The sequence below is a fragment of the Rutidosis leptorrhynchoides genome, chromosome 4, assembly GCF_046630445.1.
Source record: "Rutidosis leptorrhynchoides isolate AG116_Rl617_1_P2 chromosome 4, CSIRO_AGI_Rlap_v1, whole genome shotgun sequence".
Lineage (NCBI taxonomy): Eukaryota > Viridiplantae > Streptophyta > Magnoliopsida > Asterales > Asteraceae > Rutidosis > Rutidosis leptorrhynchoides.
This window is the reverse complement of record NC_092336.1, coordinates 170161516-170171567: the sequence shown is the minus strand read 5'-3', so window position 1 is coordinate 170171567 and position 10052 is coordinate 170161516.

The following is a 10052-nucleotide window of genomic DNA, read 5'->3' as shown; positions in this document are numbered from 1 at the left end:
ATGATATAATAAATATATATCATAAGTTGTAAATAATAATAATTACTTTTTTATCATAAGTAATTAAATGATAATGAAATCCATTATTTAAAACATAAGTTTAATAATTAATCACAAGTTTTAAATCAAAAGTTCATCGGGTCGTATCCTGAGCCCCGGGTGTCGGTTTTCGGCGAGCCTTACATATATCTCCGCCTAAGCAAACCACCCGAAACTTTGGTACACTCAAGAACACCCCAAGAACAGTCCACAAGTCGTGATGTACAGCCATTACACTACTTGGAACTTCAATTCAATCAAAAACGTGTTTTAGACGTAACGGGTGATTCGTGGCTCGGATTGAGATGACCCGAACATGAAAGTTCGCCCCACCATCAGTCCTAACACACTAACACACCCTAAAGTCACCAAATATGGTCACAAAGTCAGATCAAACCTGGTTCATACCAAAATCACATTTCAATCTTAACAAAATTCCATTTTGATCATAATTAGGGTTCCGGGAATCGAAACGACATGAATCCGGAGTCTAAAATTAATGTCTTGATTAGAGGAACTCATTTATATACTTTATTTTATGATCAACATCAGTTACAATATCAGAAACACACGAAAAATCTGCTGTCCAGAATTTAACAAACCGAAAACATGTGATTATGTGTATTTCTATGCATACAAACATCATTACAATAATCCACAAACATCATACTACTAAATAATCATCAAAATACAGAAAATAAATGAAAAATTGAGAGTTCTAGGGTTAGGGTTTATACCCTAATCGAGAAACAATTGGTGTTATCGCGTAGAGAACGGAACGAGGAATCCGATTATATGAACAATTGATTGATCCAAGTAATATAATTTGTGAAATGATGATGATGAAGGTTGGTGGTGGCGTCGATCTCAAAGGAGAAAGAAGGGAGGAGAGGGTTTGAGAGGAAATAGAATTTTAGGTTTAACAAATAAAATGTAAAGTGAAAAATGAGAAAAAGAGAAAGGCTCCCCCTCCCCTATGGGGGGTTCGGCCGATTTGGATGGGGTAGGCCCCACTTATGGGCCACCTTGATAAAGTGATTAAATCCTAGTAGCCCTAAAGTCCGAACGAAACCCGATACGCAAAAACGCACGTACGCGATTAAAAATTCGGAAAGATAACAAACGCGCGACGAAAAATAAATATAAATACTATATATAATAATATGATCTTGAAATATCATATTTAAAATATATAGGATTTAAATATCCCAAAAACGTGACTGTTGGTTTGAAAACCGAAAAGATTCGCCGGATAGAAATCCGCGATTCGTATAAACGTACGATTTAAAATATGAATACATATATTCACATAACACATAATAATTAATATATTATTACTAAAATAATAATATAGGTCATGAAATGACGTAACACAATTAATAGTTAACGGTCATTAAATAATTAACGAAAAAGATAACGGAAAAAGTAGGGTCGTGACATATTGTGTAACTAATATCTTAATTAATCAAGATTACATGATATTGTCTCGGACTCATCCGAGACTAGTATATTACATGGAAATACTCATAACATGTTAGAATACATGTATAATACAAGAAAAGTTAGCTAGGATGTGGTTAGTATAGATTTTTGTAAAATCACCACATAGTCATTTTAGCCATTTTTAACCAATATTGTTTTGCTCATAACTTCTTCATTATAAATCCGTTTTGAGTGAATCAAATTGCTATGGTTTCGTAACGAAATGAAATTTGTAAAACTAAACTAAAAAATGTTGGTTTATAGTCAAAGTTACAGATTACAAGTCGTTTTTGAAGGAGGTAGTCATTTTAGTCGAAAGAACGACATCTTGATGACCATTTTGAAAAACATACTTCTATTTTGAGTTTAACCAAGATTTTTGGATATAGTCTCATGTTCATATGAAATATCATTTTTCTAGAAGAACAACTGTTAAATCAAAGATTATGAAAGTTTTTAATTATCCAACCCAAAACAGCTCTCGGTTTTACTATGACGGCGTATGTCCAGTTTTACGGTATTCATCGTGTTTCTAAGTTTTAAATCATTAAGTTAGCATATCATATAGATATAACACATGTGTTAAGTTGTTTTTAAAAGTCAAATTAGAAGGATTAACTTTGTTTGTGAACAAGTTTAGAATTAACTAAACTTTGTTCTAGTGATTACAAGTTATATTCTTCGAATAAGATAGTTATATAGGTATGAATTGAACCAGGTTATGAACATCATTACTACCTCAAGTATAGTAGGTAAACCTACTGGAAATGATGAGAAATATACTTGAGCTTCAAAGGATCTTTGATGGCTTGGAAGTTCTTGAAGTATAACCATGGAATGAAACAAGTTCAAGTAAGATTACTACTTGAATTAAGATAGTTATGTTTATAAGAATTGAACCAAAGCTTGAATATGGTTATTACCTTGATTTAGAATGAAAAGTTGCTGAGATTAAATGGATGTTCTTGATCTTTGATGATTTGTTGGATTGGATTAAAAAGATTTGAAGTAATCTTGAAGTCTTCTTGATTCTTTCTTTCTTTAGGTTGTTTTATGAAACTAGAACTTATAGAATTTACTAAGAACACTTAGAACTTGAAGATAGAACTTGAGAGAGATCAATTAGATGAAGAAGTGTTTGAATGTGTTTTTGGTCGTGGATATTGGATTAGATATAAAGGAAATTCTAGTTTGTATTTTAGCTTAATAATTCAAGGTATAAAACAAAGAATGGTTATGTAACTTGATTTCTAGTTAGATATTTGGTAATATATGACAAAGCTTTACCCCCACATGTCTAATGGCTGACTCATGGCCGCTAAGGTGATGATTTTATGTGTATATACTAATAGTAAATACATCTAGAAGCTGGGTATGATACGAGTACAAATACTGATTGAATACGAGTAGAATTGTTGATGAAAATGAATGAGAATGTAATTGTAACCATTTTTTGTTAAGTAGAAGTATTTTGATATATGTCTTGAAGTCTTTCAAAAGTGTATTAATACATCTTAATACACTACATATATACACATTTTAATCGAGTCGTTAAATCATCGTTAGTCGTTACATGCATGCGTTGTTTTGAAACCTTTAAGTCAACAATCTCGTTTAATGCAATTAATCCATTGTTATTATATCTAATGAGGTGTTAAATTGTTATATTATCATGATAACATAGTGTATTAATATATCTTAATATGATATATATATATATATATATATATATATATATTAAGACGTCATTACATATAAATATCGTTTCAAAATCCTTAAGTTAATAGTCTTGTTTTATGTATATAGTTTATTGTTAATATACATAATGAGATACTTAATTATCATTTCATCATGTTAAACATATATATATATATATATATATATATATATATATATATATATATATATATATATGTGTGTGTGTGTGTGTGTGTGTGTGTGTGTGTGTGTGTGTATGTGTGTGTGTGTGTGTCCAAATATATATTATCATGTCATATACAAGTTATAACGTTCGTAAATCATCGGACAAACTGGGTGATCAAACGTTTACATAAAATCCATTTCAATTAATCAAGTCTTAACAAGTTTGATTACTTAACATGTTGAAAACATTTAATCATGTAAATATGAATATCATATAATATATAATCAAGGAAAAGTTCGGGTCACTACAGTACCTACCCGTTAAATAAATTTCGTCGCAAAATTTTAAGTAGATGGAGGTGTTGACGCATCATCAGGAAATAAGTGCGGGTATTTCTGTTTCTTCTGATCTTCACGCTCCCAGGTGAACTCGGGTCCTCTACGAGCATTCCATCGAACTTTAACGATTGGTATCTTGTTTTGTTTAAGTCCTTTAACCTCACGATCCATTACCACGACGGGTTCTTCAACGAATTGTAGTTTTTCGTTGATCTTAATTTCGTATAAAGGAATAGTGAGATCTTCTTTAGCTAAGAATTTCTTCAAATTCGAGACGTGAAAGGTAATATGTACGCCAACTAATTGTTGCAGTAATTCAAGTCGATAAGCTACTGGTCCGACACGATCAATAATCTTGAATGGCCCAATGTATCTCGGGTTTAGTTTTCCCCGTTTACCAAATCGAACAACGCCTTTCTAAGGCGATACCTTAAGCATGACCATGTCACCAATTTCAAATTCTAAATCTTTTCTTCTAATGTTCGCGTAGCTCTTTTGCCGATTCTGGGCGATTTTCAACCGTTGTTGAATTTGAATGATTTTCTCGGTAGTTTCTTGGATAATTTCTGGACCCATAATTTGTTTATCCCCCACCTCGCTCCAATAAATCGGAGACCTGAACTTTCTACCGTAAAGTGCCTCGAACGGTGCCGCATCAATACTCGAGTGATAGCTTTTATTGTTGGAAAACTCTGCTAACGGTAGATGTCGATCCCAACCATTTCCAAAATCAATAACACATGCTCGTAGCATATCTTCAAGTGTCTGTATCGTTCTTTCACTTTGCCTATCATTTTGTGGATGATAGGCAGTACTCATGTCTAGATGAATCCCCAATGCTTGTTGTAGCATCTGCCAAAACCTTGAAAAAAATCTACCATCCCTATCAGAGATAATAGAGATTGGTATTCCATATCTAGAGACGAATTCCTTCAAGTATAGTCTTACTAACTTCTCCATTTTGTCATCTTCTCCCATTGGTAGGATGTGTGCTGATTTGGTAAGACGATCGACTATTACCCAAATTGTATCATAACCACTTGCAGTCCTTGGTAATATAGTAATGAAATCCATGGTAATGTTTTCCCATTTCCATTCTGGGATTTCGGGTTGTTGAATTAGACCTGATGGTTTCTGATGTTCAGCTTTGACTTTAGAACAAGTCAAACATTCCCCTACGTATGTGGCAACATCGTCTTTCATACCCGGCCACCAAAAATGTTTCTTGAGATCCTGGTACATTTTCCCCGCTCCGGGATGTATTGAATATCTAGTTTTATGTGCTTCCCTAAGTACCATTTCTCTCGCATCTCCAAAATTTGGTACCCAAGTTCTTCCAGCCATATACCGGGTTCCGTCTTCTCGAATATTAAGATGTTTCTCCGATCCTTTGGGTATTTCATTCTTCAAATTCCCTTTCAAAACTCCTTATTGCGCCTCCTTTATTCGAGTAGTAAGGTTAGTATGAATAATTATATTCATAGCTTTTACTCTAATAGGTTCCATGTCCTTCTACTCAAGGCATCGGCTACCACATTTACCTTCCCCGGGTGGTAACGAATATCAAAATCGTAATCATTTAACAGGTCAATCCACCTACGTTGTCTCATGTTCCATTGTTTTTGATCAAATATGTGTTGGAGACTTTTGTAGTCGGTATATATGATACATTTGACCCCATATAAGTAGTGCCTCTATATCTTTAATGTAAAAACAACAGCGCCCAATTCCAAATCATGAGTCGTATAATTCTTCTCATGAATCTTCAATTGTCTAGATGCATAAGCAATTACCTTCTTTCGTTGCATTAATACACAACCATGACCTTGCTTTGAAGTGTCACAATAAATCACAAAATCATCATTCCCTTCAGGCAATGACAATATAGGTGCCATAGTTAACTTTTTCTTCAACAATTGAAATGCTTTTTCTTGCTCATCCTTCCATTCAAATTTCTTCCCTTTGTGCGTTAAGGCAGTCAAGGGTTTTGCTATTTTGGAAAAATCTTGGATAAATCTTCTGTAGTAACCAGCCAATCCTAAAAATTGGCGTATATGCTTCGGAGTTTTCGGGGTCTCCCAGTTTTCAACGGTTTCAATCTTTGACGGATCAACCTGAATACCTTCTTTGTTCACTACGTGACCGAGGAATTGAACTTCTTTCAACCAAAATGCACACTTTGAAAACTTAGCATACAGTTTTTCTTTCCACAACAATTCTAGAACCATTCTCAAATTTTCTCCGTGCTCTTGATCAATCTTGGAGTAAATAAGTATGTCATCGATGAAGACAATGACAAACTTGTCAAGATATGGTCCACACACTCGATTCATGAGGTCCATGAACATGGCTGGTACGTTATTCAAACCGAACGGCATAACCATAAACTCATAATGACCGTAACGCGTTCTAAAAGCAGTCTTTGGGATATCATCCTCCTTCACCCGCATTTGATGATACCCGGAACGTAAATCAATCTTTGAATAAATAGATGAACCTTGCAGTTGATCAAATAATTCGTCGATTCTTGGTAGTGGATAACGGTTCTTGATGGTAAGTTTTTTCAGCTCTCGGTAATCGATACACAACCTGAATGTACCATCCTTCTTCTTGACAAATAAGACAGGAGCTCCCCACGGTGATGTGGTTGGTCTAATGAAACTACGCTCCAAAAGTTCTTGTAATTGGCTATGTAATTCCTTCATTTCGCTGGGTGCGAGTCTATAAGGAGCACGAGCTATCGATGCAGCTCCTGGTACAAGATCTATTTGAAATTCAATGGATCAGTTCGGCGGTAGTCCCGGTAATTCTTTTGGAAATACATCAGGAAATTCTTTTGCGATGGGAACATCATTGATGTTCTTTTCTTTGGATGTGACTTTCTCGATGTGTGCTAGAATGGCATAGCAACCTTTTCTTATTAGCTTTTGCGCTTTCAAGCTACTAATAAGATTTAACTTCGCGTTGCTCTTTTCTCCGTACACCATTAAGGGATTTCCCTTTTCGCGCATAATGCGAATCGTATTTTTGTAACAAACTACTTCTGCTCTCTCCTTTTTCAACCAGTCCATGCCAATTATCACATCAAAACTCCCTAACTCTACTGGTATCAAATTAATCTTAAACGTTTCGCCAACCAGTTTAATTTCTCGATTCCGACATATTTTATCTGCTGTGATTAATTTACTGTTTGCTAATTCGAGTAAAAATTTATTATCCAAAGGCATTAAAGGGCAACTTAATTTGGCACAAAAATCGCTACTCATATAGCTTCTATCCGCACCCGAATCAAATAAAACATAAGTAGATTTATTATCAATACGAAACGTACCCGTAACAAGCTCCGGGTCTTCCTGCGCTTCTGTTGCATTGATGTTGAAGACTCTTCCATGGCCTTGCCCATTAGTATTCCCTTAGTTCGCGCAATTACTCTTGAGGTGGCCCGGTTTTCCACATCCATAACAAACAACGGCGGAATTATTTGTTTCGACATTATTTGTTTCTTTAATTCTGTTAGTCATTGGTCCATAGACTTCACACTTCATCGCACCATGACCATTTCTATTACACTTAGTACATGATGTCATGCAGAACCCAGTCGGATGGTATCCTTCACACCTTTGGCATGGCCTTTTCTGCCTCTTGTTGTTATTGAGATTGTTGTTGTTACGGTTGTTATTGTTGTTGGGACAGTTGTTGTGGTTGTTGTTGTTATTGTAGTTGTTGTTGGGATTGCGATTGTTATTGCGATTAATGTTGCGGTTGTTGTGGTTGTTGTTGCGATTGTGGTTGTAATTGTTGTTGTTGTTTTGGTGACCCTTATCACTATTTTCTTCCCAGTTTCTCTTGACTTGTTTCATTTTAGCCTCCTCGGCCACCTGCTCTTTAATTCTTCCCTCAATCTAGTTTATGAGTTTGTGAGCCATTCGACCTGCCTTTTGCATGGAGGTGGGCGCGTTTGAACTCTCATCCTCCTGAATCCTTTCTGGTAACCCTTTTACAAACGCGTCGATCTGCTCTTCTTCATCTTCGAACACTCTTAGACACAACAGGCACAACTCTGTTAATCGTCGTTCGTATGTGGTAATATCGAATCCTTGCATTCGTAATCCTCTAAGCTCTACCTTGAGCTTATTGACCTCATTTCTGGGACGGTACTGCTCATTTATCATGTGTTTGAATGCTGACCACGGTAGTGCGTAAGCAGCATCTTGTCCCACCTGTTCGAGATAGGTGTTCCACCATGTTTACACAATACCTGTGAAGGTATGTGTAGCGTACTTTACCCTGTCTTCTTTAGTACATTTACTTATGGCAAACCCCGATTCGACCTTCTCGGTCCACCATTTTAATCCGATTGGTCCTTTGATTCCATCGAACTCAAGAGGTTTACAGGCAGTAAATTCCTTGTAGGAGCATCCTACGCGATTTCTTGCGGAATTTGTTCCACCGCTGGACCCTGTATTATTGTTGTTATTTTGCATTGCAGCCTGTACTGCGACTATGTTTGCTGTGAGAAAAGTACGGAATTCTTCCTCGCTCGTATTCAAGTTTTGTCGAGTAGTCGGTGCCATTTCCTTCAAAAATAGCCAAACGAGTTAAGTTAATCATATAGAATATTAGAGTAGTCAATAGTATTTTGTAGCATAATATGAACTTATTTATAAAAGCTTTTTCTTCATATTAGCTTTTTATAATTTTAATCCGGGCGGTACCTACCCGTTAAAGTTCATACATAATAGCTAATACATAAATTAACTACTACTATCAAATAATATTCTATCATGAAAAACTTAATTCATTAATACTTCACACTTAAACTTTCGATAAAATATCTTACAATCAAACAATACCATTATTTTACATGAAATATAGTACACGATATCTATTATACAAAGCGTGAAGTATTGGTAGCTGTTGAGACATAACTCTTTATTCAGACTTATTTTCTTCTTCTTCCTCGGATTCGATTCGTTTTGCTAATTTCCTAGGGATAAACGGGCCAGTACTCATACGAGTAGTCCTTTTCACCAATGGTTTGGAAAAATCTGGTCTCTTAGATGTTCCAGGGCTATAGTTAAATTTTAAGAAATACGGGTGTTTACGGTATATTCCATCAGGGTATTTCACGGTAACATAGAGTTCACCGGGTTTGGGATCGGGTTTTTCTATTTTAATAGCTTTTCCCTTATTGTTTTCTTTTTCTTTATTAAATTGGGCAGCGGTAATTTCTATTACTTCATCGGAATCCTCATCGGGATCCGATTCATCAGAAAATTGGTATTCTTCCCAATATTTCTCTTCCTCAACGGAGACACCATAAACCATTTTTTAACTTTGGTCCATTGGTTGAGGATTTTTTTCTTATTTAACTGCTTTTCTGTGATTTTTAACATTTCCTCTTCCGGATCTTCTTCTTCCGGTTCTTCTTCTTCTTCTTCTTCTTCCGGTTCCTCTTCTTCAGGTTCTTCTTCCGGAATTTGTGAATCTTCCCAAAATACATCCGACTCTTCATTGCTATTAGGTGAGTCGATGAGATTTATACTAGAAGTAGACATCTATCACGCAATAGCAAGCACGTTAAGAGATTAATATATCACATAATATTTACATGTTAAAAATATATAGTTTCCAACAAAAGTGTTAAGCAATCGTTAAAACAAATACGGCCGAAGTCCAGACTTACTAATGCATCCTAACAAACTCAGTTAGACACACTAATGCAAATTTTATGGTTCTCTAAGACCAACGCTCTGATGCCAACTGAAATACCCTGTTCATATCGATTATAAACGTTCCATAACAATTGGTTTCATTGCGAGGTTTTGACCTCTATATGAGATGTTTTTCAAATCCTGCATTTGTTTTTCTTTTAAAACAAACCATAACCTTTATTTTATCGACAAACGTTTAAAAGATAAAACGTAGATTATCAAGTAATGATAATCTAATATATAACATTTACACACGACCATTACATAATGGTTTACAATAATATGATACAACAAAGTGTTTTCCGAATGCAGTTTTTAAACATTATCATACAAGCATGCTGACTCCAATTTTTTTCTTTATTTAGCATGCAATAGCAGAAGCTCTTAATAATAACCTGAGAATAAACATGCTTTAAACGTCAAAAAAATGTTGCTGAGTTATAGGTTTAACCTATATAATAAATCGTAATAATAGACCACAAGATTTCAATTATTTAACCGCACACATATCTCGTGTACAAAACATGATACACATAACCTGTGTATAAAAATCATTCATATGTTGAACACCTGGTAACCGACATTAACAAGATGCATATAGAATATCCCCAAAAT